General features: G+C 33.6%; 1 protein-coding gene and 1 long non-coding RNA gene across 10 annotated transcripts in view; one reads left to right on the forward strand and one right to left on the reverse strand.

Moving 5' to 3' along the window:
• Window positions 1-291: 291 nt before the first annotated feature.
• The window catches only part of LOC125682827 (uncharacterized), a 56,853-nt gene continuing 30,873 nt past the window's right edge, over window positions 292-26,271 (forward strand). Inside the window, exons 1-3 of one of the 9 annotated variants that reach the window (XR_008801385.1) lie at window positions 292-376; window positions 6,575-6,657; window positions 19,853-20,829. The gene's annotated coding sequence lies outside the window, so the exon portion shown is untranslated. Of the gene's footprint in view, window positions 406-4,123; window positions 4,518-6,574; window positions 6,658-7,892; window positions 8,837-11,537; window positions 11,677-19,852; window positions 21,412-26,271 lie in introns of those variants that run through there. The other 8 variants (XR_008801387.1, XR_008801386.1, XR_008801390.1 and 5 more) reach the window with 8 other exon arrangements.
• On the reverse strand, window positions 9,974-15,815 carry LOC130052973 (uncharacterized). The gene is made up of 2 exons (XR_008801391.1): window positions 11,147-15,815; window positions 9,974-10,490 (listed from the first exon to the last, which is right to left on the reverse strand). It is a non-coding gene; the product is annotated as an uncharacterized LOC130052973 (long non-coding RNA).

Raw genomic sequence — 26,271 nt, forward strand, 5'->3', positions numbered from 1 at the left:
GATTTGATTATACGATTAGGGTATATACAATCAATAACGATAAATAAATTATTCTAAATACAATGAAATTCCTTACATTCCACATATAAATGAACAACTTGGCCTAGTTTGCACCATTGTTACATTGTGCAATTCGTTTATATTTACTTTAACCTTTTTACATTTTTTAAAGGACTAAATAAAAATACCATGCATCATTTAACGTTACATATATATGTCAGAATGAATTTGTATAATAATTCCGGGAATAAAATAATGCATCAGATTCCTTTTATATCTTAGACGTATCTCATAAATATTCATGTTTACCTCAGGCTCGTGATATATAGACACAACCATTGAAGGACTTCATTATGATTCCGGATATTTGTACAAGGTTTGGTTAAAGCTTATATCCAATATGGGGTAAATGATAATTTATACCACGGGTAGGCACTTGAAGTTAATCTAACTTTTATATAGGGGGCCTCGTAAATTTATTTTTATATACACAGGGCTTGTCATTAACTACCCGTGATTTCTACTGCATGTCATATAAGTGTGCAACAGGTACAGGGAGCTAAACGGCGACCTAAATTAAAATTATGTATGGTTTCGATTTCAATCTTTTTGTCAGTTGATTAACTCCTTGTAACCACTCGAGCGGGACGTTAAACAATATACATGTACAATCAATCAATTAATCACATTATGACCATGCTAACTAAGGCATGTATTATTATATATTTACATTCACTTAATCTTTTCTCTTATAATATTATTTCTTTTGAAATTGACATTGCTTTCATCATGCAGTAAATACATGTTTGCTGCAAACTAGTTCGATCCGGTTTTCTAGTACCACCTGTCTGCAAAATCATTACCAAATATGGAGCGTAATCAATGTCAAAGGGCGCATTGGCTGATCCATTTAACGTTAATAACGTAACAAATGGATCAACCATATGATATTTTAGTTTAAATTTTTGAATAATGCATGAAAATATAAATATAAACAATGAAATGTATTTGTTGTTTCATCGGGTGATGAAGGTAGCAATCATTGCAGAAAAAATTAAAGCATTTTATTGTTTAAATATCAAACAAGAAAAAACCCATTCATAGTAATTATGTCTCTCCTTCCCAGAAGGAGACATATTGTTTTAGTGTGAATTCTTCTTCTCCCGCTTCTGATACAAAGATTGTCCGGGCCATAACTTTTTTGTCTTTTGACATAGACCTTTGATATTTGGTATGTGGATATACCATGATAAGGCAGTGTGTCACATACTAATTTTGATGACCTTGACCTTTTATGTAAAGGTCAATTAATAGAATTTTTAAAAACATTTTTGTTCGGACCATAACATTTTTGTCTTCTGATAAAGGCCGTTGATATTTGGTATGTGGGTATATCATGATAAGACAGTGTGTCATGTAACATTTTTGATTACTTTTGACCTTTTAAGTAACGGTCAAATAGTAGAATATTTAGGACAATTTTGTTTTCCAGACTATAATTTTTTTGTCTATTGACAGTAGGCCTTTGATATTTGGTATGTGTATATACCATGATAAGACAGTAAGTCACGTGCCATTTTTGATGACATTTGACATTGAACTTTTATGTAAAGGTCAAATAATAGAACTGGGCTTTTGATATTTGATATGTTGGTATACCATAATCAGAAAGAGTGTCGCAAGCCATTTTGTGATGATCTGTTACCTTGAACGTTTATGTAAAGGTCAAATAATAGACTTTTCGGGCATTTGTGTTGTCTGGACAAAAAGTATTTTATCTTTTGACATAGGCCTTCGATATTTGGTATGTTAGTACTAAATTTAATTTACTGTCAAATGTTCACAATACCGTTCCTTGTTTGAAGTACATACACGTATCTATTTTCTGTATATATAGACGAATGTTATATGTACCGTAACTCTTAATTTTCCACTTCACAGATAGTCCCTAAAATGTTTTTTTTAAAAACTTGGAAAATGGAAGGGGAGAAATCAGTGATAACGTGCGATTCTTCCTAGTTATGTATTGTTTTTATTAAATCAAATTGACAAGAGCCATAGATTATAGGTAGATCAGAAAATTTATGTGCTGTAAAATATGCTTTGCAAAGGCTCGTGACACCTGTATACACCTGTGCATTTCAAAATACTCATATAACTGATAATACATGTACCTGTTAGCCTATTGTTGTACATTGTATATGTAAATACTCTTATTAGGCATAAGAATACCCCTTTCTTTAGTTCATCTGAGCTAAAAGTTCAAGCGAGCTTCTTTGATTACCCATCCTCCTTCTGTGTAAACTTTTCACATTTCCACTTCCTCTCCAGAACCACTGGACCAATTTCAACCGAACATAGCAAAATACATCCTTAGGTGCAGGGGATTCACGTTTGTTCAAATGAAGGACAACGCCTTTCTCCAAGGGAAGATAATCATGAAAATGCAAAAACAGGTTGTGGTCATTAAAAATCTTTTTGAAGAACCACTAGGCCAGGAAAGTTGAAATTTTCACGAAAGCTTCCTGACATAGTGCAGGTTCAAGTTTGTTCAAATCATGCCCCCCCCCCCCCCGGGGGGGGGGGGGTACATGTAAGTTGGAGCCACAATAGGGATTAAAGTTTTACTTGGGAGTATATACGAGAAATCTTTACAACTCTTCCCTCAAGAACTACTTGACCAGAAAAGTTCAAATTTACATGAAAGCTTCCTGACATAGAGTAGATCCAAGTTTATGCAAATCATGGTTCCCAGGGATGGGGTCAGGCCAGGCCACATATAGGGGACCTAAGTATTATATGCTGATATATATATATATATATATATATATATATATATGAAAAATCTTTAAAAATATATCTTGAGCTATTTACTCTAGGTCTTTCATAATTTGTATATACATTCTTTATGGTAAAACCTTTCATGCAATGTAATGGTATATGATATTGAGACAATGACCTGGAAAATTGACCTACTTTTGATAAAAATCTTACCTATATATGTCCAGAACTATTTATGGTACATCTTTCATATTTTATATATATATATATATATATATATATATATATATATTTCTTATGGTAGGGCCTTTCGTTTCCTATCATGACCTTTGAGTATGTGACCTTGAACTTGGAGTTGCTCTACTTTTAAGAAAAAGTAACCTGTTAAATATATCTAGAAGTATTTTAGGTGGGGCATTCATATTTTGTATATAGATTCTTTATGGCAAGACCTTGTACCTGATGTTTGATCTTTTGACCCTGGAGTTTGACCTACTTTATAAAAAAGCCATGACCTATTGAATATATCCTAAATTATTTAAGATGGGACTTTCATATTTTGTATAGATAGGTTCTTTATGGCAAAACGTTATTATTTCGTGAAGTTTGAATTGGACTTCCATTTTAAATCTCTGACCCATTCTATATATCCTGAACTATTTAAGGTAGATCTTTCATAATTTGTATCTAGACTTGTTATGGCAAGACATTATATTTCATAATATGACCTTTGGCCTTGTCGCCTTGAATTTTGGCCTACCTTTAAGAAAACATAACCTGTTAAAAATTTCAGAAGTATTCAAGATAGGGCTTTTATACTTTGTATCTATAGATTCTTCATGACAAGACCATATTTGATCTTGTGACTTTGACATACTTTCTTTAAAACCTAATCAATATGATGTAAAGGTTTTATATTTTGTATAACTGGTATACATTCTTCATAGAAAAACCTTTGGTGTTTGATCTTGTGACCTTGACGTCGACGTTTGACTTCCTTTTGATAAAAATCTGACCTATTTAATATCTCCTGAACTATTTAAGGTAGAGCTTTCATATATTTGTAAATAGATTTCTTATGGTAAGGTCTTTCATATCGTCCTTGGTTATCCAGAACAACCAAATCATGTTAGTCATATTGGTGTTGATGCATCTATGTGTTATGTGAATTCATATTCAGTTATGTTGTGATCCTTTGGGGCCACAATATGGAATCAACATTTTTCATTCGAATAGTGATGAAAAAAGTCTTTTAAAATCACAACAGCTGAACAATGGCAGGGCCAAGGTGAGCAATGTGGCCCATGAGGCTTTTGTTTTTGAAACGGGATGATTTGTGACTGCATTACATTGAAGCTGTTGATATTTCTGCATGAGTGACAAATTCTCATGGGATGAAAAGATACCCCAAACATATATGTACATGGTGAATAAGGTGAAATATAAGGGTATAATACAAGTATCAACACTTATCTGCAAGTTACATACCTTGTCCGCTATCTTGCAGTAAAAAATCTTATTTCCCTACGTTTGCCTTTTTTGTAATTTTCTGATCTGTAGCTTTGACATTTGTTATCTTTTGAACAATTGTAGTCAACCACTATAATGCCCCATGGTGGGGCAACCCATAAACTTCAATGTATAAAAACTTGGCTGTAATTCACAATATAATCTCTCGTGTTTCGTAGGGCGAAAAAGAAAAAAAAAACACCCTGGAAGACCTTGCAATGGGGGAGGTAATTCAAATTACTGGTTGATGGGAGGATAAGGGTTGAAAGGGATCTTCAATATGGAGGTCCTATGCTGTGGTATGCATGGACATGATATGAAAATCTATACTGCTACGCCTTGAGTGTTCTGCATAGGTCAAATTTTGTGGCATTTTACCCACAACTGGTGACATGTATGAGCGAAAAGTTTTCAAATGGGTGTGACTTTTTTCTCGAATACTACAAGTGGAAATAAAATTGCAAAGGTACTCCTGTAATGTTATGTAATTAAGAAATGTACATAATCAGTACAAGTCCATTTGTTCAGTATGAAGAAAGAAAACACACAGCACATATAAACAATGTGCCCCATGACCTGTTCATTTTTAGCTCACCTGAGCCGAAGGCTCAAGTGAGGTTTTCTGATCACATTTTATCCGGCGTCCGTCTGTCTGTAAACTTTTCACATTTTCATCTTCTTCTCATGAACCACCTGGGCAATTTCAACCAAACTCGCCAAAAAGCATCCTTAGATGTAGGGGATTCAAGTTTGTTCAAATGAAGGGCCACACTCTTTTCCAAGGGGGGATAATCAAGAATTAGTGAAAATTTGTTGGCATCTTTTAAAAATCTTCTTCTCAAGAACCAGTGGGCCAGGTAAGCTGAAACTTATGTGAAAGTTTCATAACATAGTGTAGATTCAAATTTGTTCAAATCATGACCCCCGAATGTAGGATGGGGCCACAATGGGGATTCAAAGTTTTACATAGGAATATATAGGAAAAAATCTTTAAAAATCTTCTTCTCAAGAATAGCAAAGTTGTGATTAGTCATATTTATATGGAAGCATCTTCAAGTAGTGTAAATTCAAGTTTGTTCAAGTCATGCCCCCAGGGGGTACTACAACCAAATCCACTTCATTTACACAAGCAGAAAATCAGTCAACTTTCCAAGAGATTAATAATGACACTTTTCAAACCTCTCTCACTTCCATGATAACATCAACTCCTAATGTGTTTTGAAGAAAAACAACAAAGTATTAAAAATCAGACTCTTTATTTCATGAAGATACATATTTTATTAAACTTCATTATAATTTCATTTGGGCTTCACATTGGAACCTTCCACTAACAGTAAAACATTAAATCATCTAACCCCACCCTCTACAACAAAAATATAAACAAAACCCCACCCACAGAAAAAAAATCCCAGCAATATACCCCAACCACGTAATTTTTACTGGAATACTTGTAAGCTCATGCACAACCACTTGATTAAAAATATTAATGTCCAAGGTACCCTCTATGTTAAGATACAAACTTAGGATGATACACTTAAATCCATTTATGCTCATTTTTTATTTTCAAAACAATTTCTTGTTTATGATTATCATTTCTATTCAAAGCATCTATGTACTGAATTTTGTTGATCTCCATTTTTCATTCAAATATACTGGGTAAACTTCCAAAAAATTAAAAAACAAATATTTTTTCAGTTGTAAGCCTGTGGACTGATCACCACTATTAATATACACTTGTAAACTCAAAGGCTCAGCTGTTCCAATAGATCACTTTACAAAAACAATTTTGACCTACATGTTTGTAAATGTAGATAAATTTTCAATTTTTTCTGCTCTTGTTAATTTTGCATCCAAATAAATCTAGTGATATAATTTCATTTTTGTCTTCATTTATAAATTAAGAAGAAAATAACTCGCCGTCGATTCCTTTTGAACAACTTGGTGAATATCATTAATCTTGGCACCAAAAATCTTTGAGTGAAGGGCATTCAATTGTTATAATTACACACTTAATGCACATATTTACAGCGTGTATGACCCCTATTGATTTTCTGGTCACACCTGCCATGTTGGGTTTGGAAACATAAACACTCTTTTCTCAGGTGAGCGATGTGGCCCATGGGCCTCTTGTTTGTAAATGAAATCTTTCATGGAATTCCAGTAAGTGTGAGTCTTATGTTTTTGGGAGGTAAATATATTCTCCTGTCGTGTACTAAACTGTCTTTTTCATACTTTTCCTAAAGAAGTAAGATGAAATGATTAGGGATGTGTAATTTAATTTCAGGTGTGAAGACAAGGAAGTTCAGAATGATCCAGTCCAATAATGTTCCTGTTTTCTTCTAAAGCTGGATACACTGTTGCAGTATAGTAAGTTTGGCATTGATTGCATCCAGTAGGGATATGATGATAACTTACCAATTTCTCATAATCTTATCAATGTATTAATGCCAATAGCTTTTATAATGGTGATTGTGTAGTATTGTAGCTCACCTGAGCTGAAGGTTCAAGTGAGCTTTTCTGATAAAAAAAAATTGTCCGGCATCTGTTTATTGTTGTCATTTTCATATTTACATATTCTTCTCCAGAACAACTAGGTCAATTGCAATCAATCTTGACACAAATCACCCTTGAGAGAAGGGAATTCAAGTTTATTCGATTAAAGTGTCATGTCCTCTTCAAAGGTGATATAATTAGGAAAGGCATAGATAGGATAGGGTCATTTAAAAGTCTATAGTGTAGATTGAAGTTTGTTTAAATCATGGTCTCTGGGGGTTGAGTGAGGCTACAATAAGGGATCAGAGTTTTTCACATGGTGAGTTATAGGAATTTTAAAAAATGTGATCAAGATTCACTGTTCCAGAAAAGTTGAAATTTGTATGAAAGCTTCCTGAAATAAAGTAGATGAAAGTTTGTTCAAACCTCTGGGGTTGTGGTGATCAACACGGTATCAAAGTTTTAAAACATTCATATCTTTAAATTTTTAGCAAGAACAATAGGATCATGATCTGTCATGTTAATATGCAAGTATATATTAAAGGGTGTTTAAATTTTGACCCCTGGTTTAGGATTTTTGAGAAAATTACAAGTTGTTGAACTTAATCAGGTTTAAGGAAATATTACATTGAAAGTACATAATTTGTCTGTCTAACTCCTTCACAGTTTTCAAGTGAGGACCTTATTTTACAGAAAATTTATATGGGTATTCAATGTGTGCATGGATTTTGATTTTCCTCAATTTTGGAAAGGTATACTGGTTGTTGAACTTAGTCAATATTGATAAAATAGTACATAGATAGTATATGATTTGTCTGTCTCTCCTTCCACAATCTTCTAGTAAGGACCTTCTTATTCTACAGAGTATTTGTCAGGGTATGAAAGATATGCATGTGGCAAAGATTTTGACTTTAGTCAATTTTTAAAGAAAATTACAGGTTGTTGAACTTAGTTCGTTTTGAGGAAATATCATATTAAATAAAGGAGATGGTTTGTCCTTTTAACTCCTCACAGTTTTGAATCTAGGGCCTTTGTAAATATAAACTTGAAGATGTGCATGGTGCAAGGATTTTGATTTTCTTTGATGTTTAGAATACATGTATTTACAGACTGTTGAAGACGGTCAAATTTGGGGAAATATTTTCAACGCAGAACTCTTGGTTTCTCGATCTACGTTATGTGACAGTTTTTAAGCTAGGACATTTTATTCATACGATGCAAAACAACGAATGTTTCAGCTTGATTTTGGCTGATACCACCTTGAGTAAAGTTTTATAACTCATGGCTTTAGAAAAAACGCCGTATATAAGCTTGTAATGGGCGTAACATGTACCGTTTTTGGTAATCTTGTTTTTAATCAATTTGTGTGTTTGGGTCACCTAGTCCTTTAGTGACCTCTTAGTATCTGTTTTGTGACCTATCTTGAATTCAAGATTATTCAAAAGAAGGACAGTGCCCCTTCCAAGGGGAGATAATCAGGAAAAGGCAATAATGGGGTATGATCATCTGAAATGCTTCTTCTCAAGAACCACTCGGGCAGAATAAACTTATATGAAAACTTTCTGACATACAGTAGATTCAAGTTTTTTCTAATCATAGTCCCTTGGGGTAGGGTGGGCTTAAATATGAATCCAAAGTTAGCAATAAGAGTGCATAAGCTAGAAACATATGACGTAGTAAAATAAAACAGCATACAATGTATTAGTTTACCTCAGTAATATGCAGGTGAATTGCATGATGCAAACCCACGTTTGTTGACATAGGTATGATATGAAACACATTTCACTTGTAATTTACTTTTATGATCGGGTTTGAATTAAGCTCAGGTTCAATATTTCAAGTGATAAAACAAGGCTCTTCGTAGCAAAGTGTGTGCTTTGTGCTGTGTATCGATATTGTTTCTGAGCTATCCAGGCCGATATTCACGGTTCATTCCTCCCTCCTCAAGATGTCTCAAAAACACAGCCCAGAATCTTTTGCCCCTGGAAATATTGTCACCTGTAGTCCAGGGTGGTCAATGACACCACATGTAATATATATAGGAAAGGAGAAATCTATGACTGGACCGGGTATTGAACCTTGGACCCCCTGCTTTATTAGTCAGGTGCTCTAACTACTGAACTATCTACAGTCCATATGGACTTTTAACGGCAAATAATTTAAACAAAATAATGATATTAGAACCAGTAGCCAGAGGAAAACCTGATACACTAGTAACACTCAAAGCAATTTCAATACCCTTGGTAGTTTTCCCCCATAAAAGTGACTCTCGTTAACTCAAAGTTCAAGGGACCTTGAAAAAACTTCAAGAGTTCGAGAGATAGATGGTGGCGTCAAATCTGGAAATTAAAGGTTTAGCTATTATGGTTAAGATTTTATAGTGACTGGATTACATATTTACAACTTCCTGATTTACTTCATATTCCTAGGTAATTGACTTGATTTCAACAACACAGAGTCTTATTTTGAATAATATACAAAAAAATCTTTTTAAGGTTAAATTGTTTATTCGTTGTTTTTTCATGCAAAAATAGACACATGTGTAAATATTTGAAGTACAAATTTTATAAAAAGAACTAAAGTTTCGCAGACACCGACTAAACGGAGCACTATTGTTAAACTTTTCCGTCGTTTTACACAAAGCACAAATTATAATTATTGTAGATGATGATCTTTCATTAGAATGTTTTAAGTTACTTTTCGAAATTGCTATCTATTTGTGAAGTCAAAACCATGCAATCATAAATTTTATTGATAGTTGGATTATATATAATGAAAGGCGAAGATAACCCTCATGAAAATATTTTGCTGAAAATTTGCTGAAAGATATCTGAAACAAATCTGAAACATTGCTTACTGAAATTTTTCTTGCTGAATCAATGCTGAACATGTTTCAGCATATATGCTGAAACACCTTGAGCATTGCTGAAACATTTCTTAATTACTGAAACATTGCTTACTGAAATGTTTCTTGCTGAATCAATGCTGAACATGTTTCAGTACATATGCTGAAACACCTTGAGCATTGCTGAAACATTTCTTAATTACTGAAACATTCAGACAAGTTGCTGAGACAGTCTGAAACATCAATTAAAATTGCTGAGTTCCATCTGAAACATTCAAATTGCTGAAACTGTCTGAAACTCTGCAATATTGCGACAACTTATCATTCTGAGAAAAGACAAATTCCTTGGAGATAAATTATTTAAACTATAATCATAATATATGACATGACAATGAAATCAACCCATAATGGACATTATATAATACAAAACAAATTAACTATGCCCATGTTTGTGTCTGTGTATACACTTTAACACTTCATCAAAAATATATTAGTCTCGATCATGGTCATCACAGGCATCTATACTGTAGCAATTCTGTTGAAACAGTTTTGGGTACTTTTTGGAGTTGATCATTATTTAAGTCCATTTACTAAACAAGATATAGTTCCAATCATGGTCATCACAGGCAGATCTATTAGATTAATCTGCAACTATTCTGTTGCAACAGATTTTGGCACTCTACAGTGGGTTAATTCACAGATTTTCTGTTGTTGAACATGTTGAATGGAAGTTTCCTTAAAAAATAAAACTCAGCACAAGCCACTCCCTCCAGAATGTTCAGTTCCGACTCCTTCCTCTTCCCAATTTATAAAGAGTCAGCCTGCTTATTATCTACTAAGAAGTTCTCCTAAGAATGACTTACTGAAAAAATACAATAACAATATATGAATATATTAATTAGAGGCTCCATAACAATACAATCACACAGTCCTACATTTCAAGCAAATTCTTGAGTATCTATTGCTGTATTACTCATGCTGTATATTTGATTTATAATCGTAATTCAGTTCTAATGACGTAATATTTCAATGTATGAATTCAAGAGCATTTTGTGTCATAGATATACTTAAACTGCTTTACCATAGTATATTTTTGCAATTGGAATCAAATACAAAACTGCATTAAGCATTTTCTGAATTTTTCAACCTACGAGACGTTGTGAAAGTATGGAAGAATGGCACTAGCAAGAGATTGTGAAATTGTGTTGAGAAAATTCGGGTCGTCGTAACTTTGTCGTTTTACAATTACAACGTGTGTAATCCCTACTTGTTATAACTGTGGGCAGTGAAATTCATTTGTGCATTTAGCTTGAAATCTTTACACACTGTTACATAAGAAAACATGGGTGTCCTAGGCCTAACAAAAATCGTAAGTGTAAAAAAATAAATTTAAAAAAATCGGCGACTTTCATTAGTCAGTCACCTCTACTTCAAAATTGAAACCAAGTGCCATTTATTTATATGACTGTCATTTTCAATCATAATTTAAGCCTATACTATTTTGGTTTTGAAACTTACATGTTAAGTAAGGCAGAATCTTCTCACTGCACTGCCCCTCCGGCCTCCATTTTCTGTGTTTTCATCCGATGTTGACGGAAGTTGTCAATCAATTACAAAGTATTAAAAAAATCGATAAAAAAATTTATAGGAGAAATATTGGAATATATCCTTTATTTTAAGAGCTATAATACTTTTGACAATATTTTTTTTAAATATTTGTAAACTGGTTCCCCGCTGATTGATGCTACCTACATACGAAATGAATGTGCTACACGGGCAGATGAAAACAACCCATGGTCTCGCGCGGAAATGAGCGAAATGAAAGAGACGTATCCGGTAGTTAGTATTTATCCGGAATGCTAGTGCACAATGGCGGCAATAAACAAACGAAGCGGATACGTTGAAGGAAAAACTTCTTTATTTATTTCTTACCGTTATGTAGACCAGTGAAAATAATGTACAACGATTAATCGCATAAATCCCATGAAGAATAGAAAACTGAAAGTAGGGCAAACATAGATCCCTGGACATATCAGAGGTGAGATCAGGTAAGTAGGGCTATTCTATGAATGAAATGCAAAACTCACTGTCTGAACCAAATTATCCTACTGGTTTCACAATTCCATTACATCGAAATGATCATTGTATTTTCGTCCAACCCCCAACAAATAATCGGAAAGTAGACATTGATTTGGGGGAGTGGACATCAAGGGGGGGGGGGGTAGAGGGGAGCTAAAGTGTTAAGATGAAAATGGGGGGCCCGAGGGATGTAATCAAATTCATCAGTTATAACATGTATACCAGAACTAGTAAATGCACAATTGGCTGGAAAAAGAGCAATATGGACTTGTATAATTATATAATGTGTATGTTTAATTGTTCAGAATGCAAAGTTGCAGTATGTATTCACATAGACATATAACGGATAACATATCTGTTATATGTCTATGCCCGGGGCAGGGTTGGCAAAAAAGTGGTCGATATGAGGCCGGTGGTCAATACAATCTGATTAAAATAAGATCTTTGATCCGCTCCGTTATTGTGTAGCGACATAACAATAACGGAGCGGATCAAAGATCTTATTTTAATCAGAATGCGTTGATCTAAATACCTGGGTTTTTTTTTTTAAACCACCAGCCTCCCCTATAACGGCGAATGATTAAAATATTATAATGTGTGGGAGTATATTATATTGTGTGGGAGTATATTACAATGTGTGGGAGTATATTACAATGTGTGGGAGTATATTATAATGTGTGGGAATATATCATATTGTGTGGGAGTATATTATAATGTGTGAGAGTATATTACATTGTGTAGGAGTATATTATATTGTGTGGGTGTATCTTATAATGTGTGGGTGTATATTATAATGTGTGGGAGTATATTATAATGTGTGGAGTATATTATACTATGTGGGAGTATATTACAATGTGTGGGAGTATATTATAATATGTGGGAGTATATTATATTGTGTGGGAGTATACTATATTGTGTGGGAGTATATTATAATGTGTGGGGGTATATTATATTGTGTGGGAGTATATTATAATATGTGGGAGTATATTACAATGTGTGGGAGTATATTACAATGTGTGGGAGTATATTATTTTGTGTGGGAGTATATGACAATGTGTGAGAGTATATTATAATGTGTGGGAGTATATTATAATGTGTGGGAGTATATTACAATGTTACTGGTGATTGGGACTCAGTACTTAAATACTTAGAAAGGTCTACACTTCTGGTATTTAAACTACACTTGGTAGCTACTCATTAAGATTGAAAACAAAATATTGATGGGACGTAAAAAAAAAACAAAAAAAAACAAAAAAACTTATATCACCAATTTACACACGCACAGACAACCAAGTCAATCACTACCATGAGCATTTTACACAAACATGACTTGCCGGACTTTGGAAACTGTTTATTTTCAAAGGAAATTAAATTCAGGAGATAAATTTACAAAATTATTCGCTGTACACTGGTTCACGAGTATCTAAAGTAAATGCCGATAATCACTCGTTTACAGAAAATGCAAGTTTAAATGTTCTACAATCTCAGATTGAATGGAATAGTTTTACTTCGCAGTATTACATCTCCATTTATACTAGTATACACACTATATCAATGTCAAATCTTATACGCTTACTGGGGAACATGAGAATGGCATAAAATAACACAAATACGTAAGACATAGCTATAGATAAGTCAGATCTTACCTGGCTTTTTAGTTCTTCTCCTTAGAACTGTTAAGATACTCTGTTAAAGTACAGGCACCCAATGAAGTTATTTCGATGTTGGCATGTGTATTTAAACTGATAAAACAAAGAGAACTATGGGATAGACCTGGGTATTGCTTAATTAAATGTCATGACAACTGAGTTCATTGTTCACAGCGCACAAGATGACATCGACATCTGATAACAGTATTGCATGACTGTTCCTTGTTAAATTGTTAATTAATATTAATTAGTTTAGTGACAGACAGGTTCTCTATTGTAATGAGAGAACTGATTTCAGACGTCATTGAACGGGGGGGGGGGGGTATTACTATTGAAGACACAAACTTTAGACTCATTGATTAAAGTTTGGACTCCAAACTAAAGAAATATCAATACCAATGTTTAGGAGTCTGATAAAAATATCCTTCTGAATACATTTCATTGTGAGAGTTATATTGCCTTCGATTCTTTAATATAAATGTGAAATGTATGTCTGATTTGAAGGGATTTTAATTAAACATAAAATGAACATTTGAAAATGGTAAATTGTAAACGAACACAGTATATTGAAATTTATGGAATACTATGTCGCCAAAGATCATCAAAATGTTGATCGGTCACACCCATTTGCCCTGTATAGCTATATATGTCAACATCCCATCTCTGGCAAATTCGGTGGTAGTTAGATAATTCATTTACAAAAAATGATTTGTCGTAAGGTGACATGTTATCTGATGTGCTTCATGCCAATTGTTAGACTGTTTTACATACTGAAGGGTGTAACTGGTCAACAGAGGATGTTCACTCCTCTAGGGCACCCACCCCTCTGGATTCATTCTGGAATATGGGATCTTAAAGAATATGTTGCGTTTGAGAACTAGTCTCATACTAATGGCATAAATGAAACATTTACAATTTAAATTCTGATACACACATGCCCACAATTAGTTTTAGTAGGACAGTTGAAGATAACTAACAGTGATCAATCTCATAACTCCAATAAGCAATACAAAATAGAGCATACATTGCATTGTATCAATTTCACGGAATTACAATTTAGACAAGAATACTTTATACACCTGTTTCAGATTTTTGTGTTACATAAATTAATTACGAAACTTCAATGTGGATCATGGTACTTTTTACAGCTTTTCCTGATTATCTGTGCTGTATCCATAGAATCATGAAACTCCAGTAGTATTATTAGGGTGAAATTTAAGAACAACATTCACAAAACATTTAAAGTCATTGAGCAAACTATTATTTCCAGTGACTTTCCTGTTTCACCCATAATTTACAATAACAAACCATTTCAACTCTATCTCTCAGTGTCGGTTGTTTTGGATCGGACTTTTAACAGCAGTACGATACACAAAAAGAACCTTATGGTTAACCATTCAGTAAGAAACACTGTATTTAAATCCGAGGGCTTTATCATGAGCAAACTTTTTATGACAATGTACAAAATGATCTCGATATCTGATAACTGTATTATGATCGACTGCTCTGATTCAATACCCTGACTATCAAATAGTTTATCCCAGGAGGTGTTAAAACTCTGATCAAATGATATTCAAGACTGCGTTGATCTAAATAGCTGCTATGTTTTGTTATAGACCCCCAACCTTCTCCATAACGGCGAATGCTGTGTCTCAAAGTTTTATGAAATCGGCATTAAGGAATTTCCTATTAGTTTACATGATGACACATTTTATCCTATTTGACAGAATTAATGACAGTTTACAGCACGAAGACCATTACATATTGAAGTCAGTCCTCTAGTAGTTACCAGATGCCACGAGACTATGTAGCTTTGTGGAATAAGCTACCTATAATTTGCAGACTATGTCGAGTCAGCATTTCATGTTGTTTTACTTTAATATATGTTTATTATTTGATATTTGTAACCAGGAGAACGACTGCCTTCCTGAAGTTCTGAGTCTTGATACTGATTCAATGCATTGTATATCAAGAAACACGTGCTATTTATTGAACTTCTTTCTTCTCCCCATTATGTGTCCGCCATTCCATTTGTCGAAGTAGAAATGCGCATTTGCAAAGGGAACAAGATTGAACTTGTATGTAATAGTACAATGCACATGCGTTGTCTTTTTTAACAAATAACTTTGTACACATTACATTCGCAAGGTCTATAGTGACATAAACACTGTTGGGTAAGGGAAATAAAGAGAAAAAAAGGATAGGTTTTAGATTTGCGATGAGTTGAAATTATATGTAGTTTATGGCCTCATTTGTAATTCCCTTTCTTTTCAATGATTCAAATTGAAATGAGTTTGAACAGATTCACAGCCACCATTAAACTCATTCACCACCTGTTCTATGTGTAACAACCTACAGAACGTTATATTATTAAACTCATTCACCACCTGTTCTATGTGTAACAACCTACAGAACGTTATATTATTAAACTCATTCACCACCTGTTCTATGTGTAACAACCTAAAGAAGGTTATATTATTAAACTCTTTCACCACCTGTTCTATGTGTAACAACCTACAGAACGTTATATTATTAAACTCATTCACAGCCTGTTCTATGTGTAACAACCTACAGAACGTTATATTATTAAACTCATTCACCACCTGTTCTATGTGTAACAACCTAAAGAAGGTTATATTATTAAACTCATCCCCCACCTGTTGTATGTGGAACAACCTAAAGAAGGTTATATTATTAAACTCACCCCCACCTGTTGTATGTGGAACAACCTAAAGAACGTTATATTATTAAACTCATTCACCACCTGTTCTATGTGTAACAACCTACAGAACGTTATATTATTAAACTCATTCACCACCTGTTCTATGTGTAACAACCTACAGAACGTTATATTATTAAACTCATTCACCACCTGTTCTATGTGTAACAACCTAAAGAAGGTTATATTATTAAACTCATCCCCCACCTGTTGTATGTGGAACAACCTAAAGAAGGTTATATTATTAAACTCACCCCCACCTGTTGTATGTGGAACAACCTAAAGAACGTTATATTATTAAACTCATTCACCACCTGTTCTATGTGTAACAACCTACAGAACGTTATATTATTAAACTCATTCACCACCTGTTCTATGTGTAACAACCTAAAGAAGGTTATATTATTAAACTCATCCCCCACCTGTTGTATGTGGAACAACCTAAAGAAGGTTATATTATTAAACTCATTCACCACCTGTTCTATGTGTAACAACCTACAGAACGTTATATTATTAAACTCATTCACCACCTGTTCTATGTGTAACAACCTACAGAACGTTATATTATTAAACTCATTCACCACCTGTTCTATGTGTAACAACCTACAGAACGTTATATTATTAAACTCATTCACCACCTGTTCTATGTGTAACAACCTACAGAACGTTATATTATTAAACTCATTCACCACCTGTTCTATGTGTAACAACCTACAGAACGTTATATTATTAAACTCATTCACCACCTGTTCTATCTGTAACAACCTACAGAACGTTATATTATTAAACTCATTCACCGCCTGTTCTATGTGTAACAACCTACAGAACGTTATATTTCTAGGATAATTGCTTATAAATGTTTGGATGAAACACAAAAGGCGAGATAGATGTTGATGTGTGGGAGTATATTATAATGTGTGGGTGTATATTATATTGTGTGGGTGTATATTATAATGTGTGGGAGAATATTATAATGTGTGGGTGTATGTTATGATGTGTGGGAGTATTTTATAATGTGTGGGAGTATGTTATATTGTGTTGGAGTATATTATAATATGTGGGAGTATATTATATTGTGTGGGAGTATATTATAATGTGTGGGAGTATATTATAATGTGTGGGAGTATATTATGATGTGTGGGAGTATTTTATAATGTGTGGGAGTATGTTATATTGTGTGGGAGTATATTACAATGTGTGGGAGTATATTATAATGTGTGGGAGTATACTATAATGTGTGGGAGTATATTATAATGTGTGGGAGTATATTATAATGTGTGGGTGTATATTATAATGTGTGGGTGTATACTATACTGTGTGGGAGTATGTTATAATGTGTGGGTGTATACTATAATGTGTGGGAGTATGTTATAATGTGTGGGAGTATGTTATATTGTGTGGGAGTATATTACAATGTGTGGGAGTATGTTATAATGTGTGGGAGTATGTTATATTGTGTGGGAGTATACTATAATGTGTGGGAGCATAGTACAATGTGTGGGAGTATATTATAATGTGTGGGAGTATATAATAATATGTGGGTGTATATTATAATGTGTGGGAGTATATTATAATGTGTGGGAGTATATTATAATGTGTGGGAGTATATTACAATGTGTGGGAGTATATTACAATGTGTGGGAGTATATTATATTGTGTGGGAGTATATTATAATGTGTGGGTGTATATTATAATGTGTGGGAGTATATTATAATGTGTGGGAGTATATTATAATGTGTGGGAGTATATTACAATGTGTGGGTGTATATTATATTGTGTGGGAGTATATTATAATGTGTGGGTGTATATTATAATGTGTGGGAGTATATTATAATGTGTGGGAGTATATTATAATGTGTGGGAGTATATTATAATGTGTGGGAGTATATTATAATGTGTGGGAGTATATTATAATGTGTGGGCTTATATTACAATGTGTGGGAGTATATTATATTGTGTGGGAGTATATTATAATGTGTGGGAGTATATTATAATGTGTGGGAGTATATTATAATGTGTGGGAGTATATTATATTGTGTGGGTGTATATTATAATGTGTGGGAGTATATTATATTGTGTGGGAGTATATTATAATGTGTGGGAGTATATTATAATGTGTGGGAGTATATTATAATGTGTGGGAGTATATTATAATGTGTGGGAGTATATTATATTGTGTGGGAGTATATTATATTGTGTGGGAGTATATTATAATGTGTGGGAGTATATTGCAATGTGTGGGAGTATATTGCAATGTGTGGGAGTATATTGCAATGTGTGGGAGTATATTGCAATGTGTGGGAGTATATTATAATGTGTTGGAGTATATAATATTGTGTGGGTGTATATTACAATGTGTAGGAGTATATAATAATGTGTGGGAGTGTATTATAATGTTACTGGTGATTGATGCTCAATGCTTAAATACTAAAAAATGTGAAAACTTATTATACTTCAACTACAGTTATTAACGTCTCAGTAAGATTTTTTAAAAAAATGTCGATGGGACGTAAAACAAGCAACCAAACAACTCATTCACAACTATTACCATTTTACACCCAAACAAACACGACTTACCGGACGTTGGTATCCCAGTCTATTATCTAAAGATTTGAAAATCAGTGGGACTATTTATCAATCTGATTAAAATAAGATCTTTGATCCGCTCCGTTATTGTTATGTAACGGAGCGGATCAAAGATCTTATTTTAATCAGATTGGTGGTCAATACTGGTTGAAACTGGTTAATACTGGTCGATTGAAAATTGTTTGGTATATATAATATACTTATAAGTCATATTACATAAATAATGTACAAATGACTGTTGAATATTGGGGAGATGTAAAAGTTTCTGTTCAAATTCCTTAATTTAACAAGAACTACCTTAGTATAAGTATTGTTTCATCAATCTTCATTTTAACTGTTGAATAAACATTTGAGAGTGGGTTAGTGATGTTTTCATAACAATAACAGGTACACTGGTCATCTCTGGTCCCTGCCTATGCTTATTAACACCTGTCCACTCTGCTTCCTGGGCTCAGGTAATGTCCAGCTACCTTTTATTCTTAATCTGTCCAGGTATTTGTATTAAGAGGTCTGTCTCCAATAATCAAGCTATGTTATAGAACTGTGACCCTCTGGTAGGTACTGAAGATATTTCGGTCAGTTTTAGCAAACCAAATATATTAAACTTATGAAATTACATTTGATTATCTAATGAAAAATATTAACTATTTAAGCTAGGGCTGTTATATTTTGTATATACATTTTTTACGAAAAGTTCTTTCATGTGATGCAACAGTGTTCGATCTTGTGACTTTGACCTGGAAGTTTGACCTACTTTTAATAAAAATCTGACCTATTCAATATCTCAACTATTTAAGACAGAGCTTTCATATTTTGTATATAGATTTCTTATGTCAAGATCTTTTGTATCATGCATGTACCATGATTAACCTTGTGACCTTGGTCTTATCCAGAACAGCAAGATCTTGTCGATCATATTGGTGTTGAGGCGGTGTTGGGGCATTTCTGTGTAATGTGAATTCATTTTCAGTAATGTTGTGATCCTTTGGGGCTCATGTAGGCTGGGGCCACAATATGGGATCAACATTTTTCATAGGAATAAAGACTGAAATCTTTTTAAAATCACAACAGCTGTACAATGACAGGGCCAAGGTGACTCCGTTGAGCGATGTGGCTCTTTGGCCTCTTGTACTGTTTAAGACGCATGTATTTAAAATTTATCATAGGGTATATTTGCATTTATTTTTTCAGAAATTTTGCATGTCCATGTCTTGGAAGGTGAATAGGTGAAAAGTCAATAGATGCTTACCATATCAGATGCTTGCAGAGGATTCTGGGGATAAAGTAGCAGAAAATTATGGAAAACAGGAAGTGGCAGCCAGGACTGACATCAATGCAATAAACAATGAGCTGAGGAGACGGTGATGGAACTATATAGGACACGTGCTATGGAGGGGAGGTGACAATGACAGTGAGATGGCGTTGGGTTGGACACCAGAAGGGAAGAGGGCATTTAAGAGACCGAAAACAACCTGGAGAGGAACAGTAGAAGCAGAAAGAAAGATTGCAGAATGGAGAAACTTGAATGAGATCAAGATGGTAGCAATAGAACAGAGTGGATTGGAGAGAGTCTCGGTCCTATGTGTTTTTGGCATGGAGAGAACTAAGTAATGTCTAGATTGTTGGAGATAGGATGACCAGGAATATGAATGGATGTGCTGGAAACTGTACTAAGACCCTTATGTATTTGGATAGATTTACATACCATCATGATTTTGCTATGAAAAACTTGAAAAAAATCCTCAACTCATATTGTAGCTGACATTGTACATTTGTACTTATTAATATTTCAAATGAACATATTTTTAGACATACAATATCTAAACTTTGGAGTCCATGTACATCTCCACATTGGATAATAGGTTATGATGTATGTGTGTGAAATCTTTTCCTATGGTATGCACATGTTAACACATTAGTTTAAATGATGATGTATATCTTATGACTATGGAAGAGATTGTGTTCAGAACAGAATATGTGTCTAGAAGAGTTGTTGCCCTTGAATGTAATTCATTATTTACATGGGGTTGAAAAATAATCAAGCACACAGTAGTACTAAATGCATTATGTTAAAATACATTTATGAAGGGTATAAGTGATACTGTCCATTACTGATTAATACACTTTGTGAAATCATATTGTTATGTTTAATAAATTTCAAGGCTGCACCTTTGTACATTTTACAATATAATATTCTGCACTTTGGTATCAAATTCTCTTAACCTAATTTAAGAGTTACATATTCATTAACAGCAAGTTAATTATGATATGCTATGTAGTTTGTCAAAGGGGCATTAGCTGTGAAAGTGATGGCAACCTTTTTATTCAAAATCTCTCAATAAGAATATATATTAATGCCTAATAATAATATTTATTTTGTACAAAAACATGAGAAACCTAATAAAACGACAATAGATTGTCACTTTTAGTGTATAGAAATACATAAGGACGAATTATTGTCTTGCAAGACAATAATCATTTAATTACCAAAATTCATGTGATATTCATACACATTAATGTGCCTGTTTTGGGGTTAAAAGGTGTTGGAAATAATTAAATACTGGTGTTATCACTGAAATATACATGTATGATATGGAGCCATTTAATTAATTTTTTGGTATCAAAATGGCAGCTAATGCCCCTTTAAGAATAACTATTTTCAATGCACATCATAATAACCTTGTTAAGCTTGAAAGAATATTGGCTATAAGGAATCTTGATCATAAATATTAAAAATATTTTTAATTTCTTTCAAGGAGTTCCTTATAAACAAGCATAAAATCATGATTATAGTACATTGACTCTTGTGTGTTTCAATCTGTTAGACTTTCCCATTTTATTGCATTTCTTGGAAGTTGTGTTAAAAGAATTGGTGGTCTTGAAAAAGGTTGTTGTAGTGAACAGCAAAGGTCAACTGCTATTCAACAGTCTGTATACCTAGTCACCAAGGGCAAGGGTAGAGGTTCTGCATTTCACAGGGCCAGTTAAGGGGCTAAAAGAATATAGTGTTAATGACAATTATTTCCATGGAATAATGAGAGACATCTCCCATTTCTTGTTATAGTGTTCTTCTTTAAAGATTTTGTGGGAGATGAGAAATACTTTATTTGATGCACAGACACCAAATTAAAAGTGGAGCTTGTTGATCCTAAGTGACATCCTTGCCATTATCTTCAATGCAGTCTTTCATGTGTCTTATAAAGGTTTGCAAACACTAGTGCTTGCATAATGCACAGACACGTGAAGTGGGTAGTGTACGTGTACAGATGTTGTGTACACACCACCACCCCTCCACTGTCTACAAAATATATACCTGTATAACCAGTAATATCACCAGAATATGTTATTTCCCCACCGATCATCTTCATAAGTCATTATGAAGTCAGTTCTACATTCTATGAGCTCTGGTGAGATATTAATACATACCGTACCACTGGATCTAAAAGAAATCCGTTTTACCACCGTCCCATTCCAATTTGATATCCTTTACTCTCATGCGCTTTAAATCAGAGACGGGATACTTTTAACTTTGATAAAGTTGAATTTTCCATTATATTCACAAGCATAGTAAATTATCATCCCTTGCGAATTATGATATACTGGCTGACACACACCCCCCCCCCTTACATTGCATGGTAGGATGAATCCGCCCCCTTCTTTACATGTATGGTGTTGAAGTTTGGAATAGAGAACATCTGTTATGGATTTTTTGGACCCCTTTTTATTTTCGTTTGATAGTCAAGAATTTTAGACGACCGCGAGTTATCCTCTGCTACCCCCCCCCCTTCAGAAAAAAAAACCCACGCCATCTGTCTGTCTGATGCTCTTAAGATTCTTATGTGCAACAAAAATGGAAGTTCAGTAAAATTTCTGGCAACTTTCTTGCATATTGTATTGAAAAAAAAATAATTTTGATTTATAGTCAATATTAGCCCTAAAATAATATATGTCTCTGATATGAAGCCTACCAAAAATACCGTGTAATTTCATTCCAAATGTACCTAGCCAAATTTGTCATGTAATTGGATATGTAAGGTATTTTATATCTATTAGAAAATATTTTATTAAGATTAATTTTTCGAATTTGAATATGGCGTATTATACGCCAACAATTATTCCGGAAATATATTATCTATTGGTGACGTTTCACCCAAGTAAGTATAATCTCGCGAGAATACCGCTTGTTTTCATCTGCCCGTGTAGCACATTCATACGAAATAGGCGAGGTCGATAAGGGTGCCAGTTTAATATTCATCGCAGACGGAAGTATTGCACGCGGGAAAAAATTCGTTTGATCAACAGCCATGTCTTGAAATCATAACGCCATCGTTGTATGAGTGGGTGAAGATAAATTTAATGCGATTCCACTCTCCTGTATAAAGGATCCAAGAAAAGATTTTAGTAAATACCTTGCGGGAGAATGCATAAGCATGAAAACCTCCAGATCTTGGTTTCCCTGGCCTGAATCTTCGACGCCATTTTGTTAGCAGTTCGAGGTATGAATTTTTGTGTTAATGTTAACCTAATAGTCCTATTAAGTGCCTGTACTATGTAAAAATCAGAACTTTCGATCACATAAATTTGAATCATTCCATGTTGAATTAATTAAGATCATGAATTTATATGAACTTCGATCATTATTTATAAGATTAAACACATTGTTAAGTTTACAATGTACATGTATGCTAGTATAATTTCAGATGGATTCAAGCAAATTAAGAAGTGGATTATCCTAAAAATTCGTTGGATACAGACAAGGCCCATAGATCTATATGACAATCAGAATGATTACCTCATAGTGGACTATAAGGCCTACAACAGCTAGCTATTTCTAATCAGAGAGGTGGGAAGACCCGGTAGGATGTAATACCAAGTAAACAGTAAATGGAAATTTAAATTATAAAAAAGGTAGTGCCTGAAAAAAGACAATTTAAGACTTTGATATTTTGAATGAAAAATAAAAATTGAAATATATTTGTCTCGATTATTTTTTAAAGTATATTGCAGGATGAAAAACTAGCATATACTTGCTGAATAAGTGCTGTAACATTGCTGAATAGGTGGGGTATTATTGCTGAAACGGCACTGAATAATTGCTGAAACGGCACTGAATATTTGCTGAAACAGCACTGAATAATTGCTGAAACAGTACTTAATATTTGCTGAAACAGCACTGAATAATTGCTGAAACAGTACTTAATATTTGCTGAAACAGTACTTAATATTTGCTGAAACAGTGCTGAATAATTTCTGAAACAGTGCTGAATAATTGCTGAAACGGCACTGAATAATTGCTGAATATTTCTGAAACCTTGCTTACTAACAGTTTGAAAACTGTATGAAACATTGCTGAAATTTTGGCTGAAACATCACTCGCAATTGGCTGAAACACCAAGTCTGAAACATGCCTGGAATGTTCCAATTACAGGCATGTTTCAGACTTTTGTTTCAGACTTGATTCAGATAGACAATTCTGGAATGTTTCAGGAAAATTTCAGAAATGTTTCAGGAAAATTTCAGACTAAAATTTTCATGAGGGTACGAACAATGATCAATCTCATAACTCCTATAAACAATAAAAAAAAAAATAGAAAGTTGGGCAAACACGGACCCGTGGATATACCAGAGGTGGGATCAGGTACATAGGAAAAAACAAAGCACGGGTGTAAGGTTAAAACTGACCAATTAACAATGAACTTTCCACCCACGCCCCAAAAGCCCATATAATGCGTCACCTATGTACCTATGTTAACATGACCACGCTAGCCACAGGAATTCACCAATATCCAAGTAAAATTCAAGTGCAAATAAAATACGCTTGTTTGATGGTGTGTATATGAAACCACCACTACAAGAGATAGAGAGTGAAAAACAATTGAAGTATGTTTTATGAGACTTAGATTGCACTTTGAGAGATCAAGAACTTCTCGAGATGGATAGTAAAACCAGTTACTAGTATACAGAGAAACAATTAGGACTGTGATTTCACTTCGAGAGATTAAGAGTAAATTTGATTACTAGTTATATAGAGAAAAAATGGAAGAGATCAAGAACTTTGAAAGATCAAAGTTTGAGCCATCAAAAGTCAGCTATATCAAAATAATCTGTCTCGATGAACTTGTTTGATCACGTTTCATTATGCAATACGATTTCTTTATATCAAAATTATTTATGGGAACTGACATTATAACAACCTCGCCAGTGTGTAACTTGTTTATGGGAGCTGAAATGATAATAACCTGGCCAGTGTGTAACTTGTTTATGGGAGCTGAAATGATAACACCATGGCCAGTGTGTATCTTGTTTATGGGAGCTGAAATGATAACACCATGGACAGTGTGTATCTTGTTTATGCATATTTCAAGGTTGTTTCTTTTTTTTTTTTACCTCAACAGAGGTCGGCTAATCCGGGTATTTGAAATTAAAAACAGGTTTAGACTTCTTGCAGAAGGTGTGAAAATTGGCCCAGGCAATAGGGGCATAACAAAAGAGGTGTATATAATTTTTTTCTCGACATATGTAAATATTTTCTTTAGGTCATTGAGACAATTACAATGATACCAAAAAGTAATATGTTCACTTTTCATGTTCATAATGGCTAGAAATATGTTCTAAACAATCTAGTCTGACTGATATTGCTCCAAGAAATAGAATAACGATTGAAATTTTATCTTTTTATGTTTTTAGCATCAGTTTTGGGTCAAAATACTAAGAATCTGTTTAAGTATTGCCCATTAGTAGAAAAACACTGCATATGTATATGTACTGGAATCACCTTGTCCATTCGGCCGTCCATCCGTAGACGTCATTTGTTCAGAATATATCTTTAACACGAATGAATAGATTTTATTAAAACTTAATGTATATCTCATATGAATAATGAAGTTGTGCATATGCTATTTTGATTGAGAATTTTAACATTCAAGGATGTAATGGGTATTTTTTCCCATTCTGAGAGGGTGCAACACCAGATCTTAAAAACCAATTTCACAGACTTGATTCAAACCTAGTGTATATATCATGAATATAATGAAGTTTTGCACCTGTAATGTTATTGAGATTCTTTAATATTCAAGGAAATTGTAGATATTTTCATTTTATATTTGGTTTTTTGGGTTGTTTTTTTTTCAATTTTATGGACTTAGTCATTTTCTTTTTGTAACGATATGTTCTCTCACAGAAACAGATACGTTTAGGAGAGAGTATAATGAAATCATCAGTCCATTTTCCTGTCTGCCAATTAATCTGTTTGTTGATATGATTTTATTAATAAAAGATTTCACAGTGTTGTTTACTGACTCATGCATGTTGAAGCATTATCCATGAAAGAATATACAGAAGTCATATTAAGCACATCTTATATATTCTGAGTAATGTTCTACTTTATAATATATAGTCTTGCATTTACATTTATTGACCTCAGGAAAACAGAGCTCCTCTTCATGTGAAAAGAATATTTTTTTTCTATATTGAGCACAAATTCACGATTTCCCACCATCCAATGTGCTTTGTGTGGGTATTAGTCTCGTTTTGGACACTTCTAATTTTTAGGGGTTTTGGTATCGGGGTGGGGCCAAGAACATTTCTAACTTCGTGATAACTACCCTTTA

This window comes from Ostrea edulis, chromosome 1 (genome assembly GCF_947568905.1).
Source record: "Ostrea edulis chromosome 1, xbOstEdul1.1, whole genome shotgun sequence".
In the NCBI taxonomy this organism is placed as follows: Eukaryota; Metazoa; Mollusca; class Bivalvia; order Ostreida; family Ostreidae; genus Ostrea; species Ostrea edulis.